Consider the following 16,600-nt stretch of genomic DNA (forward strand, 5'->3'; position numbering starts at 1 on the left):
GGGTAATCATCCCAGTTCCTCATGCAGAAAGGGGTCTGAGGTATTATTCAAACCTTTTCGTTGTCCCAAAGAAGGAGGGCACGTTTCGTCCAATCCTGGACCTAAAGGCCCTAAACAAGATTTTGTCAGTCCTTACCTTCATGTTCCAATCCACAAGGATCATTTCAAATTCCTAAGGTTCGCCTTCCTGGACCAGCACTTCCAGTTTGTGGCCCTTCCATTTGGCCTGGTGATGGCCCCAAGAGTCTTTACAAAGGTTCTGGGAGCTCTTCTCGCAGTAGCGATAGCCAGAGGAATTGCAGTGGCTCCGTATATGGACGATATCTTTGTCCAGGCTCTATCCTACAGTCTGGCAGAGGATCATTTCAGAGCTCTCCTACTTCAATCCCATGGGTGGAAGATAAATGAAGGGAAGAGTTCATTGGTCCCCAGCAACAGGGTGGAGTTCCTGGATACGATTATAGATTATTCTGCGATGAAGATATTCCTGACAGACCAGAGACGTTGCAAGCTGGTGTCCAACTGTCTAGACCTGCAGACATCCTCCAGGACATCTGTGGCCAGATGTATGGAGGTAATCGGGCTCATGGTATCCAGCATAGATGTCATTCCATTCGCCAGGTTTCATCTCAGACCTCTGCAGCTGTGCATGTTGATACAATGGAACGGCGATCATTCAGTCTTGTCCCAACAGATATATCTGGACAGACCACTGAGGGAGTCCCTGTCTTGGTGGACCTGACCGGGTCAGTTGTCCCAGGGGACTTCTTTCCTGAGACCATCCTGGGAGATTGTAACCACGGGTGTGAGTCTATCAGGTAGGGGAGCCGTTTGGGGTGCCAGAAAGTCACAAGGCAGATGGACTCGAGAGGAATCGAGCCTACCTATAAACATTCTGGAACTTCGAGCGACTTTCAACGCTCTGAAGGCTTGGCCCCCTCTGGGGTCCGTCCCAATTCATCAGATTCCAACCTCGGTGGCTTATATAAAACACCAGGGGGGGGATGAGAACCTCCCTAGCAATGAGGGAAGTATCTCAGATTCTGGAATGGGCAGAGACAATTGTTCACTCTCAGCAATCCATATTCCGTGGACAACTGGGAAGCATATTTTCTGAGCAGACAGACATTTCATCCAGGAGAATGGTCTCTCCACCCGAGATATTTGCGGAGATCTGCAGCAGATGGGGGCGCCAAAAATAGATCTCATGGCGTCCAGACTCAATTGCAAGCTACCCAGATATGGGTCACGATCCAGAGATCCCCAAGCGGAACTGATAGAAGCCTTGGCGGTACCCTGGGACTTCAACCTAATCTACATATTTCCACTGTTGCCTCTTCTACCTCGAGTAGTGGCCCGCATCAAGCAGGAGCAAGCTTTGGCTATTCGGATTGCTCCATCGTGGCTGCGGAGGACACGGTTTGCGGATCTAGTGGCGATGTCGTCTTATACGCCGTGGAAGTTACCTTGTCGCAAGGACCTGCTAGTTCAAGGTCCTTTTCTACATCAAAATCTCAATTCTCTGAGGCTCACTGTGTGGAGATTGAACGCCTAGTCTTAGCCAAGAGAGGTTTTTCGGAGAGAGTGATTGACACACTCGTCCAGGCCAGGAAGCCGGTCACTAGACGCATCTACCACAAAGTGTGGAGGACCTACTTGTCCTGGTGTGAGGAACGAGGATACCCTTGACTTTATCGGTACTGTTGCACAAGAAGCTTGCTGAGCTTCCTGATATTCAGTCCTTTGTTCAGGCTCTGGTTAGGATTAGACCAGTTTTCAGGAATCCGGCTCCTCCCTGGAGCTTCAACTTGGTGATTAAGGTTTTGCAGAGGACTCCGTTTGAGCCTATGCATGCTCTGGACATTAAAGGGCCACTGTAAGTAAATATTTTCTATGCCTGTTACTAACTAACTACCCCAAATACGCTTTTTATCAATAGCATTTCATTAACATATCTCTACCGTATATCAGAAATCTTGTCTGCAAATTTAATTGTTTTCCAAACACACTCCATGGGTATCCTTTGCTCTGTACCAATCCGTTTACAATACCTAGGTTTCAAAATGGCGCTTTAAACACAAAGTTATTGGTTTAAGTATTTTGAACATGCAGTGCTGAAAATAGTGCGCAGGATAAAGTGACATCATCGGCGAATAAAAGATATAACTTTTAGAACGTTATGAAACTTCGTTTTGGAGAAAATATAGGTCAGTAGGTTTTAATTAATGTTTATTAACTTTAATATGTTGTTTAGCTTAAAAATTATAACAGAAAGTAATCCTTTAAGATTCTCTCATGGAAGGTCTTGTTGTTATTGGCGATTGCTTCAGCATGCAGAGTCTCTTAGTTGGCGGCCTTACAATTTGAGCCTCCTTACTTGGTTTTTCATGCTGACAAAGCCATTCTGCGAACCGGTTTTGGATTTCTTCCCAAGGTAGTGTTGTTGTAACATTAACTATGAAATAGTGGTTCCTTCCTTGTGTCCTAACCCATCCTCTTCAAAGGAGAGGTTACTTCATAATCTGGATGTGGTTCGGGCCTTGAAGTTTTATCTTCAAGCCACAAAGTGGTTCAGACAGACGTTATCCTTATTCGTTGTGTATTCTGGAAGGCGCAGAGGGCCTCTGCAACTTCTCTATCCTTTTGGTTGAGGAGTATAATCCGTCTGGCTTATGAGACAGCGGGACACAAGCCTCCTCAGAGGATTACGGTTCACTCGACTAGAGCTGTGGCCTCTTCTTGGGCCTTTAAGAATGAGGCTTCTATGGAGCAGATTTGTAATGCGGCTACCTGGTCATCCTTTACATACTTTTGCAAAATTTTACAAATTTGACTTTTTTGCTTCGGCGGAAGCAGCTTTTAGGAGAGGAGGTTCTGCAGGCTGTGGTGCCCTCAGTATATCCGCCTTCTTTACCCTCCCGTTTTCTTCATTCAGTGTCCTCTAGAGCTTGGGTATTTGTTCCCACAAGTGATGAATGAAGCAGTGGACTCTCCTCCCCTTTAAATGGAAAATATAAGTTATGCTTACCTGATGATAATTTCATTTCCATCATGGGGAGGAGAGTCCACTGCACCCGCCCATTCTCCAGTGTGTGGACCCAAATTTATTTTTTGTTCTTTTGGCACCATTTATACCCTGATATTTCTCCTACTGTTCCTTGTTCCCTTGGCAGAATGACTGGGGGATGTGGGAAGTGGGAGAAGTGTTTGAGCCTTTGGCTGGGGTGTCTTTGCCTCCTCCTGGTGGCCAGGTTCTTATTTCTTCTACTAGATACAAGTCCACGGATTCATCATTACTTGTGGGATATTATCCTCCTGCTAACAGGAAGTGACAAAGAGCACCACAGCAGAGCTGTCTATATAGCTCCTCCCTTGACTCCACCCCCAGTCATTCTCTTTGCCTATACTAAGTAATAGGAAGAGGTAAAGTGAAAGAGGTGATAAAATGATAGTTTTATTTTCTTCAAGCAAGACTTTTTTTTATTTTAAATGGTACCGGTGTGTACTATTTTCTCTCCGGCAGCAGATGGATGAAGATTTCTGCCTGGAGACTGATGATCTTAGCAGTTTGTCACTAAGATCCAGAGTAGTTCCCACAGAATGGCTGAGGAGTACTTGAGAAGCTTCAGTGTGAGGAACGTTTTTCCATGCTACAAGCATTGAGGTATGTTCAGTCATTTTTGTTCTGGAGAGACTGTGGTATTTCAGAACTGGCTGACATTGTTCCCTTAAGGGAAGGGGTAAGCAGTAATCCTACATGTAAAGAGGGGGTATTACTGGAACCTGTTTATTATGAACTGACACTGTTATATAATGTTTTGTGGGCAAAACGTTTTAATGTTTTTTTGAGGATATCAACGTTTTTATGTACAAACTTTTTTTTGCGATGATGGCACTTTAAGGGTTCACATGGCTTTCATTTATTTATGGGTTATATGAAAACCCACATGGCTAGTTTGTTAGACCGCTTTGCTGCGGTTCCCATTAGGCATGAGAGACATCGATATTGATGGGCAGGGCCTATTTTCGCGCTTCAGATGCGCAGTTGAATTGATTCTGAAGACAGCAAGCTCCAGCTCCGGTGGGCCTAGGCTGCAGATTAGACAAAAAAACAAAGGATAGTGTGTCTTACAGACCCCTTAGGGCAGGTAGGCGCCACAGCAGGTTGATTTATTACTTTCATAAACGTTTTGAAGTAACTTTTTTTTCTATAAAGGGTTAATCTTCCTTACTTGTGGTGCAATCTTAACTGACAAGATTATATACATATATGCAAAAATTGTGATATTTATTACATTTTAAGACTGTTTTGGAAAACATGTATGCTTTTTTACTCTTAAAGGCGCAGTACCATTTTTTCAGATTGTTGTTTTTTTTCACTAAATAAAGTGTTTTCAAGACTTTTTGTGGTCATTACTAGCCTGTTTAACATGTCTGACATTGAGGAAAGTCAATGTTCTATGTGTTTAGAAGCCATTGTGGAACCCCCACTTAAGATGTGTCCCTCATGTACTGAAAGGGCTATACATTGCAAAGAACATATTTTAAGTGATAAAAGTATGTCTAGGGATGATTCTCATTCTCAGAGAATCAGGTTATGCCATCCAATTCTCCTCAAGTGTCACAACCTTTAACGCCCACTCAAGCGACGCCAAGTACAGCTAGTGGGTCTAATTCTTTTACTCTGCAAGATACGGCTGCAGTTATGTCTACTACCCTTACAGAGGTATTGTCTAAACTGCCAGGTTTACAGGGTAAGCGCAGTAGGTCCGATACTAGAGTACATGCTGAGCCTCCAACGCTTTATTGGCCATCTCTGATGTATGTAGAAAAATAGTTTCCAAGAAAGGCCACGACCCTCAATACGATAATAAAAAATCCAATTTATTATGTACACATAGTACAAACGATTAAAACAAGTAGAGCAGCATAAAAAATGTACAAAGTGTAGGTAAGATCACAGTCTTACGCGTTTCAGCATGGATTTGCCGTAATCATAGACTCATCTTCTGAGCGGGTCTGTTTTTTTCAAACAGCGCATCGGGCCAGCTGTATAGTCACAGCCCGGCCCGACCGTGCCATATCACTAAGTGCAGCTCCCTCCTGCTGTCTGACAGAGCAGGAGCAAGCTGCACTTAGTGCTATGGCGCGGTCGGGCCGGGCTGTGACTATACAGCTGGCCCGATGCGCTATTTGAAAAGAAACAGACCCGCTCAGAAGATCACAGAGAGCGGGTCTGTAAAACAGCAGGGTTTTTTTTAAATTCAAAGGGGAAATTAGGTTTTACAATGTTTGCGCTAATATAATGTTATATAATTCTGCAATATGTGCAGAATTATATAACATTGTTTTTAAGGTTTACTGTCCCTTTAAGTCTTGGTCTGCTGATGTGTCATCAAAATCTAAACTTTTAGCTATTCCTTTTAAAGGTAAGACCCTATTCGGGCCTGAACTTTAGGAGATCATTTCCGACATTACTGGAGGCAAAGGCCATGCCCTGCCTCAGGACAAGTCGGTTAAAATGAGGGTTAAACAGAATAATTTTCGTTCCTTTCAAAACTTTAAAGGTGGACCCTCTCCTTCCTCCTCCACCACAAAGCAGGAGGGGAATTTTGCACAATCCAAGTCAGTCTGGAGACCTAACCAGACCTGGTAAACAGGCCAAGAAGCCCGTTGCTGTTACCAAGACAGCATAAAGGGGCAGCCCCCGATCCGGGACCGGATCTAGTAGGGGGCAGACTTTCTCTCTTCGCTCAGGCTTGGGCAAGGGACGTTCAGGATCCCTGGGCATTAGAAATCGTGACCCAGGGGTATCGACTAGAATTCAAGGATTTTTTCCCAAGAGGGAGATTCCATCTTTCTCGTTTGTCTGTAGACCAGACAAAAAGAGAGGCGTTTTTACGCTGTGTAAAAGACCTATATACCATGGGTGTAATCTGTCCAGTTCCAAAACTAGAACAGGGACAAGGATTTTACTCAAATCTGTTTGTGGTTCCCAAAAAAGAGGGAACCTTCAGACCAATTTTAGATCTCAAATGCCTAAACAAATTTCTCAGAGTCCCATCATTCAAGATGGAGACCATTCGGACTATTTTGCCAATGATCCAGGAGGGTCAATATATGACTACTGTGGACTTAAAGGATGCGTATCTTCACATTCCTAGCCATAGAGATCATCACCAGTTTCTCAGGTTCGCCTTCCTGGACAAACATTACCAGTTTGTGGCCCTTCCTTTCGGGTTGGCCACAGCTCCCAGAATTTTCACAAAGGTGCTAGAGTCCCTTCTGGCGGTCCTAAGGCCGCGGGGCATAGCAGTGGCGCCCTATCTGGATATTTTGATTCGTCAAAAGGGGTCAACTTATCAGCTAACCAAATCTCACACGGACATTGTGTTGGCTTTTCTAAGAACTCACGGGTGGAAGGTGAATATACAAAAGAGTTCACTAGTCCCACTGACAAGAGTTCCATTCCTAGGAACTCTGATAGACTCGGTAGACATGAAAATATTTCTGACGGAGGTCAGAAAGTCAAAGATCTTATCTACTTGCCCAACACTTCAGTCCACTCCTCGGCCATCAGTGGCGCAGTGTATGCAGGTCATCGGATTAATGGTAGCGGCAATGGACATTGTTCCATTTGCTTACATCTCAGACCACTGCAACTGTGCATGCTCAGACAGTGGAATGGGGATTATGCAGATTCATCTCCTCAGATAAATCTGGATCTAGAAACAAGAGACTCTCTTCTTTGGTGGTTGTCACAGGATCATCTGTCCCAGGGAATGTGCTTCCGCAGACCAGCATGGGTTATAGTGACGACGAACGCCAGCCTCTTGGGCTGGGGCGCAGTCTGGAATTCCCTGAAGGCTCAGGATCTTTGGACTCAGGAGGAGTCCCTACTTCCAATCAATATTCTGGAACTGAGGGCAATATTCAATGCGCTTCAAGCTTGGCCTCAGCTGGCATCGGCCAAATTCATAAGATTTCAGTCGGACAACATCACGACTGTAGCCTATATCAATCATCAAGGGGGAACAAAGAGTTCTCTAGCAATGATGGAGGTTTCCAAGATAATTCGATGGGCAGAGACTCACTCGTGCCATCTATCCGCAATCTATATCCTAGGAGTAGAGAACTGGGAAGCGGATTTTCTAAGTCGTCAGACTTTTCATCTGGGGGAGTGGGAGCTCCATCCGGAGGTGTTTGCGACATTGATTCATCAATGGGGCACACCGGAATTGGATCTGATGGCATCTCGTCAGAATGCCAAACTTCCTTGTTACGGGTCCAGGTCAAGGGATCCCCAAGCAGTACTGATAGATGCTCTAGCAGTACCCTGGTCGTTCAACCTGGCTTATGTGTTTCCTCCTTTTCCTCTCCTGCCTCGTCTGATTGCCAGAATCGAACAGGAGAGGGCTTTGGTAATCTTGATAGCGCCTGCATGGCCACGCAGGACTTGGTATGCAGATCTGGTGGACATGTCATCTCTGCCGCCATGGAAACTGCCTCTGAGACAGAACCTTCTCATTCAAGGTCCGTTCCAACATCCAAATCTAAATTCTCTGCAGCTGACTGCATGGAGATTGAACGCTTGATTCTGTCTAAGCGGGGATTCTCTGAGTCGGTCATTGATACCTTGATTCAGGCTCGGAAGCCTGTCACTAGGAAAATTTACCATAAGATATGGCGTAAATATCTTTATTGGTGCGAATCCAAGGGCTACTCATGGAGTAGGGTTAGGATTCCCAGAATTCTGTCTTTTCTCCAAGAAGGATTGGAGAAGGGATTATCAGCTAGTTCCTTAAAGGGACAAATTTCTGCTTTGTCAATTTTACTACACAAGCGTCTGACGGATGTACCAGACGTTCAGTCTTTCTGTCAGGCTTTAGTCAGAATCAAGCTTAAACCTGTTGCTCCGCCATGGAGTTTCAATTTAGTTCTAAATGTTCTTCAAGGGGTTCCGTTTCCATGCATTCCATAGATATTAACCCCTTAATGACCGGACCATTTTTCAATTTTCTTACCCTTAATGACAATGGCTATTTTTACATTTCTGCAGTGTTTGTGTTTACCTGTAATTTTCCTCTTACTCATTTACTGTACCTACACATATTATATACCGTTTTTCTCGCCATTAAATGGACTTTCTAAAGATACCATTATTTTCATCATATCTTATAATTTACTATAAAAAAAATATAAAATATGAGGAAAAAATTGAAAAAAACACACTTTTTCTAACTTTGACCCCTAAAATCTGTTACACATCTACAACCACCAAAAAACACCCATTCTAAATAGTTTCTAAATGTTGTCCCGAGTTTAGAAATACCCAATGTTTACATGTTTTTTGCTTTTTTTGCAAGTTATAGGGCAATAAGTACAAGTAGCACTTTGCTATTTCCAAACCACCAAAATTAGTGCTAGTTGCATTGGAACACTGATATCTGTCAGGAATCCCTGAATATCCCTTGACATGTATATATTTTTTTTTAGTAGACATCCCAAAGTATTGATCTAGGCCCATTTTGGTATATTTCATGCCACCATTTCACCGCCAAATGCGATCAAATAAAAAAAATTGTTGACTTTTTCACAAATTTTTCCACAAACTTTAGGTTTCGCGCTGAATTTATTTACAAACATCTTGTGCAATTATGGTATAAATGGTGTTAAATACTTCTCTGGGATCCCCTTTGTTCAGAAATAGCAGACATATATGGCTTTGGCATTGCTTTTTTGTAATTAGAAGGCTGCTAAATGCCACTGCACACCACGCGTGTATTATGCCCAGCAGTGAAGGGGTTAATTAGGGAGCTTGTAGGGAGCTTTTAGGTTTAATTTTAGCTTTATTGTAGTGTAGTAGACAACCCAAATTATTGATCTAGGACCATTTTAGTATATTTCATGCCACCATTTCCCCGCCAAATACGATCAAATAAAAAAAAACTGTTACATTTTTCACAATTTTAGGTTTCTCACTGAAATTATTTACAAACAGCTTGTGCAATTATGGCACAAATGGTTGCAAATGCTTCTCTAGGATTCCCTTTGTTCAGAAATAGCAGACATATATGGCTTTGGCGTTGCTTTTTGGTAATAATAAGGCCGTTAAATGCTGCTGCGCACCACACTTGTAATATGCCCAGCAGTTAAGGGGTTGATTAGGTAGCTTGTAGGGTTAATTTTTAGCTTTAGTGTAGAGATCAGCCTCCCATCTGACACATCCCACCCCCTGATCCCCCCTGACCCCCCTCACACAGCTCTCTTCCCTCCCCCACCCCACAATTGTCCCCGCCATCTTAAGTACTGGCAGAAAGTCTGCCAGTACTGAAATAAAAAGCATTTTTTTTTATTATTATTTTCTTCATACAGTCTGCAGTGATGGATCCCCCTTACCTTACAACCTCCCTGATCCCCCCCCATACATCTCTCTAACCCTCCCCCCTACCTATTTGCCGCCATCTTGGGTACTGGCAGCTGTCTGCCAGTACCCAATTTGCCCCCAAAAATAGGTTTTTTTTTAGTTTTTTATTTAAAACATTAGTTTTCTGTAGTGTAGCTGGCCCCCCTCAATAACCTACATCCCTCCCCCTCCCAGATCCCTTACGTGACAATGGAGATCCCTTCCTACAACTGCATCTTTAAGAGGAGTGTATAAGTTGCACCCCCCCGCCGCAACCGCCGAGAGTACTACTTTTGAGCCGATCGGGCTAGAAGTAAGTGAAAAAAAACAAAAAGGAAACGCAATTAGAAGGGATTTGCTCCCACCCACCAACAAATGTATTAGCCGCAATTGCCGATGCAGAGAGGGCCACAGAGTGGCCCTCTCTGCATCGGTGGGTAAAATATGGGATTGCAGTGATGGCTCAATGTTGAGGCATCACTACAATACCTTGTAAGCTGCTGGAAGCGATCAAGATCGCTTCCAGCACTTCAAACAACAGAGGACGTACCAGGTACGTCAATTGTCATTAAGGGGAGATTTTCCTATGACGTACCTGGTACGTCCTCTGTCATTAAGGGGTTAAACTTTTATCTTGGAAAGTTTTGTTTTTAGTTGCTATCTCTTCTGCTCGAAGAGTATCTGAGCTTTCTGCGTTACAATGCGACTCGCCTTATCTTATATTCAATTCTGATAAGGTGGTTTTGCATACTAAACCTGGATTCCTTCCTAAGGTTGTTTCAAATAAGAATATTAATCAGGAAATTGTTGTCCATTCTCTATGTCCTAATCCTCCTTTTAAGAAGGAGCGTCTGTTACATAACTTGGACGTGGTTCGTGCCTTGAAGTTTTACTTACAAGCGACCAAGGATTTCCGTCAAACATCTTCTCTCTTTGTTGTTTATTCTGGAAAGCGTAGGGGTCAAAAAGCCATGGCTACCTCTTTCTTTTTGGCTGAAAAGCATCATCCGTTTGGCATACGAGACTGCTGGACAGCAGCCTCCAGAAAAAATTACATCTCATTCTACTAGAGCGGTGGCTTCCTCATGGGCTTTTAAAAACTATGCTTCTGTTGAACAGATTTGTAAGGCTGCGACTTGGTCCTCCCTTCATACATTTTCCAAATTTTACAAATTTGATACTTTTGCTTCTTCTGAGGCTATTTTTGGGAGAAAAGTTCTTCAAGCAGTGGTGCCTTCAGTTTAGGTATCTGTCTTGCCCCTCCCGTTCATCCGTGTCCTGTTGCTTTGGTATTGTATCCCACAAGTAAGGATGAATCCGTGGACTCGTCGTATCTAGTAGAAGAAAAGGAAATTTATGCTTACCTGATAAATTGATTTCTTCTATGATACGACGAGTCCACCGCCCTCCCTGTCTTTTTAGACAGATTATATTTTTATTTTCAAACTTCAGTCACCTCTGCACCTTTTTAGTTTCTCCTTTTTCTTCCTATACCTTCGGTTGAATGACTGGGGGGTGGAGTCAAGGGAGGAGCTGTATAGACAGCTCTGCTGTGGTGCTCTTTGCCACTTCCTGTTAGCAGGAGGATAATATCCCACAAGTAAGGATGAATCCGTGGACTCGTCGTATCGTAGAAGAAATCAATTTATCAGGTAAGCATAAATTTCCTTTTCCCACAAGTGATGAATGAAGCAGTGAACTCTCCTCCCCACGATTGAAATGAAATTATCAGGTAAGCATAATTTATGGGGGGGGGGGTTTTGGGGGGGTTTCTTTCCTCCTTCCCTCCTCTGTCAGTGACCTCACTAAAACTACATATGTTAAATGAATACAGTGAAGCGAAGTAAGAGAGAAACAACAAATGTATTGATATGTATAAACCTTCATTGTTATGTTAATGTGATATAATTGCATTATATCACATTCTTTATGTCAATGATGAACTTTTGGACAGCACAAACAATGGATATTCTACTCAATGAACACTATGAAAGCAGAGATTTAATGCCTGCAATGTAAGTATTGTCCTTATTGTAATATTGTGTAACAATACTTCACATGAAAACCATTGTGTACTATAAGTTGTTTATGATTGTATTGCACTTTTATTTCACAATAAACATGATTAAAAAAAAAAAAAAAAATGGGGAGAGTCCACAGCTGCATTCATTACTTTTGGGAAATACAGAACCTGGCCACCAAGAAGAGGCAAAGACACCCAAGCCAAAGGCTTAAATACCTCCCCCACTTCCCTCATCCCCCAGTCATTCTTTGCCTTTCATCACAGGAGGTTGGCAGAGAAGCGTCAGAAGATTTCTGAGTAGTCTCTTATGGAGGGTAGTACTCTTCGAGATGGGACTGGAGTTTTAAGTAGTCTTGTCAGCCTCTCAGTGAGAGCATGGGTGAAAGTTAGAGTCCGGAGATGCAGGGAGAGTCTTTCTGAGAAACCATTCCGACTCATATAAACAGCTCCACAAGCAATCGGCGTTGACAAGTTTCGCTGCCTGCTTTCTTCACTCAAGTCCATGTCAAACTTGAAGGACCGTGTTATTGTTCAATGGCATAGATTCCGGTAAGATAGTTTCATTTTCCTTTCATTGTGGGAATGTAATGTAAATGATAGAAGACAAGGTCTCGGTGGGACTCCTTTATCTTTATGGAATCAAGGGTTAATATCTCCTGAGAGGGTATATTTAGCAGTGGGGTACTTTAATCATGTTTATGTGATTCTGTCTGCTTATGTGTATAAATGTTGGGGCTCATGGCTATTACGGAACGCACAATTTTTTCGAGCTACGCAGTTCTTATGGACTGGCGCGCTTTTCTTTGGCATACATGTCGCACCTCGTGACCGGGCGTGGTCACGTTTTCGTTCTCTATTTCTGTATTAGTGACCGAGTGTCAGTGGAGAGGATCTGTTTCTCTACTTGTCTGGGTCATAGGATGTGGTGAGTGCCCCAGCCATTGGGGGTGTAAGGTGCCAGTTGCTTTTGTCCAGAAATTAATAAGTCATGCAATGGAGGATTCTGATAGTTCGGAGAAGGATTGGTCAGGGTAATTCAGCCCAATCAATTATGTTCCGTATTGGGGCTATCCAATTTAGAATGGTATAATCAGGCTGCCATCTTGCGATTTCCAGTAGACTGGTTAAAACGGTCTTTTTATATATTCAGAAGAGTCTCTAGAAAGACAGGTTTGTTCCTCTCTCTCCCTGAACTTTGTTCTATTTGCTACTAACAAGGAGCTCAGTAGGATTATTTTTGACCATCCACTATTTAAGGATATTTCTTTCATGTAATTAGCAAGAGTCCATGAGCTAGTGACGTATGGGATATACATTCCTACCAGGAGGGGCAAAGTTTCCCAAACCTCAAAATGCCTATAAATACACCCCTCACCACACCCACAAATCAGTTTAACGTTACATCCGGGCGAATGGTCTCTTCACCCAGAGGTATTTCTTCAGATTGTTCAAATGTGGGGACTTCCAGAAATAGATCTGATGGCTTCTCATCTAAACAAGAAACTTCCCAGGTATCTGTCCAGATCCAGGGATCCTCAGGCGGAGGCAGTGGATGCATTGTCACTTCCTTGGAAGTATCATCCTGCCTATATCTTTCTGCCTCTAGTTCTTCCAAGAGTGATTTCCAAGATTCTAAAGGAGTGCTTGTTTGTTCTGCTGGTGGCTCCAGCATGGCCTCACAGGTTTTGGTATGCAGATCTTGTCCGGATGGCCACTTGCCAACCGTGGACTCTTCCATTAAGACCAGACCTTCTATCGCAAGGTCCTTTTTTCCATCAGGATCTCAAATCCTTAAATTTGAAGGTATGGAGATTGAACGCTTGATTCTCAGTCATAGAGGTTTCTCTGACTCTGTGATTAATACTATGTTACAGGCTCGTAAATCTGTATCTAGGAAGATATATTATCGAGTCTGGAAGATTTACATTTCTTGGTGTTTTTCTCATCATTTTTCTTGGCATTCTTTTAGAATTCCTAGAATTTTACAGTTTCTTCAGGATGGTTTGGATAAAGGTTTGTCTGCAAGTTCCTTGAAAGGACAAATCTCTGCTCTTTCTGTTCTTTTCCACAGAAAGATTGCTAGTCTTCCTGATATTCATTGTTTTGTACAAGCTTTGGTTCGTATAAAACCTGTTATTAAGTCAATTTCTCCTCCTTGGAGTTTGAATTGGTTCTGGGGGCTCTTCAAGCTCCTCCGTTTGAACCTATGCATTCGCTGGACATTAAATTACTTTCTTGGAAAGTTTTGTTTCTTTTGGCCATCTCTTCTGCTAGAAGAGTTTATGAATTATCTGCTCTTTCTTGTGAGTCTCCTTTTCTGATTTTTCATCAGGATAAGGCGGTGTTGCGAACTTCTTTTAAATTTTTACCTAAGGTTGTGAATTCTAACAACATTAGTAGAGAAATTGTGGTTCCTTCATTGTGTACTAATCCTAAGAATTCTAAGGAAAGATCGTTGCATTCTTTGGATGTAGTTAGAGCTTTGAAATATTATGTTGAAGCTACTAAAAATTTCCGAAAGACTTCTAGTCTATTTGTTATCTTTTCCGGTTCTAGGAAAGGTCAGAAGGCCTCTGCCATTTCTTTGGCGTCTTGGTTAAAGTCTTTGATTCATCATGCTTATGTCGAGTCGGGTAAAACTCCGCCTCAAAGGATTACAGCTCATTTTACTAGGTCAGTTTCTACTTCCTGGGCGTTTAGGAATGAAGCTTCGGTTGATCAGATTTGCAAAGCAGCAACTTGGTCATCTTTTTGCATACTTTTACTAAATTCTACCATTTTGATGTGTTTTCTTCTTCTGAAGCAGTTTTTGGTAGAAAAGTATTTCAGGCAGCTGTTTCAGTTTAATTCTTCTGCTTATAATTTCAGTTTTTTTTCTTCATTATAAGATTTAAACTTTGTTTTGGGTGTGGATTATTTTCAGCGGAATTGGCTGTCTTTATTTTATCCCTCCCTCTCTAGTGACTCTTGCGTGGAAGATCCACATCTTGGGTATTCATTATCCCATACGTCACTAGCTCATGGACTCTTGCTAATTACATGAAAGAAAACATAATTTATGTAAGAACTTACCTGATAAATTCATTTCTTTCATATTAGCAAGAGTCCATGAGGCCCACCCTTTTTTGTGGTGGTTATGATTTTTTGTATAAAGCACAATTATTCCAATTCCTTATTTTTTTATGCTTTCACACTTTTTTCTTATCACCCCACTTCTTGGCTATGCGTTAAACTGATTTGTGGATGTGGTGAGGGGTGTATTTATAGGCATTTTGAGGTTTGGGAAACTTTGCCCCTCCTGGTAGGAATGTATATCCCATACGTCACTAGCTCATGGACTCTTGCTAATATGAAAGAAATGAATTTATCAGGTAAGTTCTTACATAAATTATGTTATTGCTGTGTTGGAGGAAGTTATCTAAACATTTGGGTTTAGCCCAGAATGTTTCTAAATGGTTACCGATAAAAGGTAATATCCGATTTCCGCTGGGTAATATGACGACTATTTATGAAAGATGGTCACCGGCTAACCCTTTGATTGTTAGTGATTTTTATGATTATAATCATCATAAAGTATATGCATTTGATAATTTTCAAAAAAAGTTTCCAGGAATTCAGAGAAACCATATTTTTTATTTTTTACAAATTAAGAGTTATATTCTTGGTCTTGTTAGAATCTCTCCCCATATGTGGGAGGACCATCCTCTTATTAATGTTAAATTATCAGAGAAAAGGTTATTGTCAAATATCTACAGATTTCTTCTATCTTTAGAAGAAAAGGACGTGTCACAGGAGCTAGCTAAACGGTGGAATAGAATAACTGATTCAACGGACTTGGATAAATCACTTATGAATAGCCTTAAACTTACTCAAATATAGAGAATCACAATTTAGATTAATTCAGGGGGATTATTTAACCCCTCGTAGGGTGGCTAAATGGAATAAAGAAGTGACTAATGTTTTTCCTAAATGTTCTTTCCAAGATCCTAATTTGGGTCATTTGTTATGGGACTGTCCCAAGCTTAAACAATTTTGGGCGAAGTTAGAGTATTATCTCTCTTTAATAGGGAAATCGAGGATTTACGTAGAAATTGACTCTATCCTCTTTCTGGTCGGCCATAACTCTTGGGGAAACTTAGCAAACTTTATACGTACGGTAATAATAATAGTGAGGACACTTATCTTTAAATATTGGATAACTTCTAAAACTCCCTCTATGAGGGAAGTGAAAAATCTTCTGCTTGACTCAATGATTAAGGCAGCCTTTGAGTCTAAGCTGAGTGGGGGAAGAGGAAATTCCTTTCTCAAGATTTGGAGAGAGTTCGCTTGCTGTCAAAGCGAGGGTACGGTACTCTATATAGAGCAAATTATTAATCTAAAGATAACTTGAGGAAGCACAGGAGATGGTAGAGGAGGGGCGAGGGGGGAGCGGGGGGTGTGAGAGTTGTGGGAGGTTTCCCCCCCCCCCCCCCTTTTTTTTTTTTTTTTGAACCACATGGATAGTTAGTATTTGTGAAATAGATAGGGGAGGATAGGGGGACAGGGACAAGGAAAATGAATAATCTGGGAACTGGTAATTGGTTTGATTTAAATTTGTTGCTATCTTGGGGAAATTTGCTTTATGTAATTTGTTTTATGTGTTGATTATTGTTTTGTCTTCTATTTTTTTCTATTTTGATGTATTTGTTTCTTTTTTGTTTTTGGATATAAATAAATCTTTGGCGTTGGCGCACTTACATCTTCCTAATTCAGTTAGTCCTTGAACAGTTCGGTTGTACCCTGGTCAGCAGGCTGGTCCTGGTTGGGTACTAGTTCACTCTGTTCTTTTGAGGTTATATCAGACATTTTGTATCCTTGACAACAGGCTGGTCCTGTTTGGGTACTAAGTTGCTTACCTCTTGTTATGAGGTTGTTTTACTTGTTTCTACAAGTTATAGGAGGCCCTTCTATCCTAGATATCAGGCTGGTCCTACGGAGGGGTGTCCAATGTTTTGGTTGTACTCAATACTAAGTGTTTTGTTCCTGCATAGCTTACCTGTTTTGCTGGGTTTATGAATTCTGCTATGGCAGTATATTTGTAGTTCCTGAGGTCCTTTGGACAGGAGCTAGAGTCCTCCCTTCCGAGGGTAGAGGATCAGATGACTGCATGGAGATCTCAGTATCTGGTGTAG

Source organism: Bombina bombina, chromosome 1 (assembly GCF_027579735.1).
Source record: "Bombina bombina isolate aBomBom1 chromosome 1, aBomBom1.pri, whole genome shotgun sequence".
Lineage (NCBI taxonomy): Eukaryota > Metazoa > Chordata > Amphibia > Anura > Bombinatoridae > Bombina > Bombina bombina.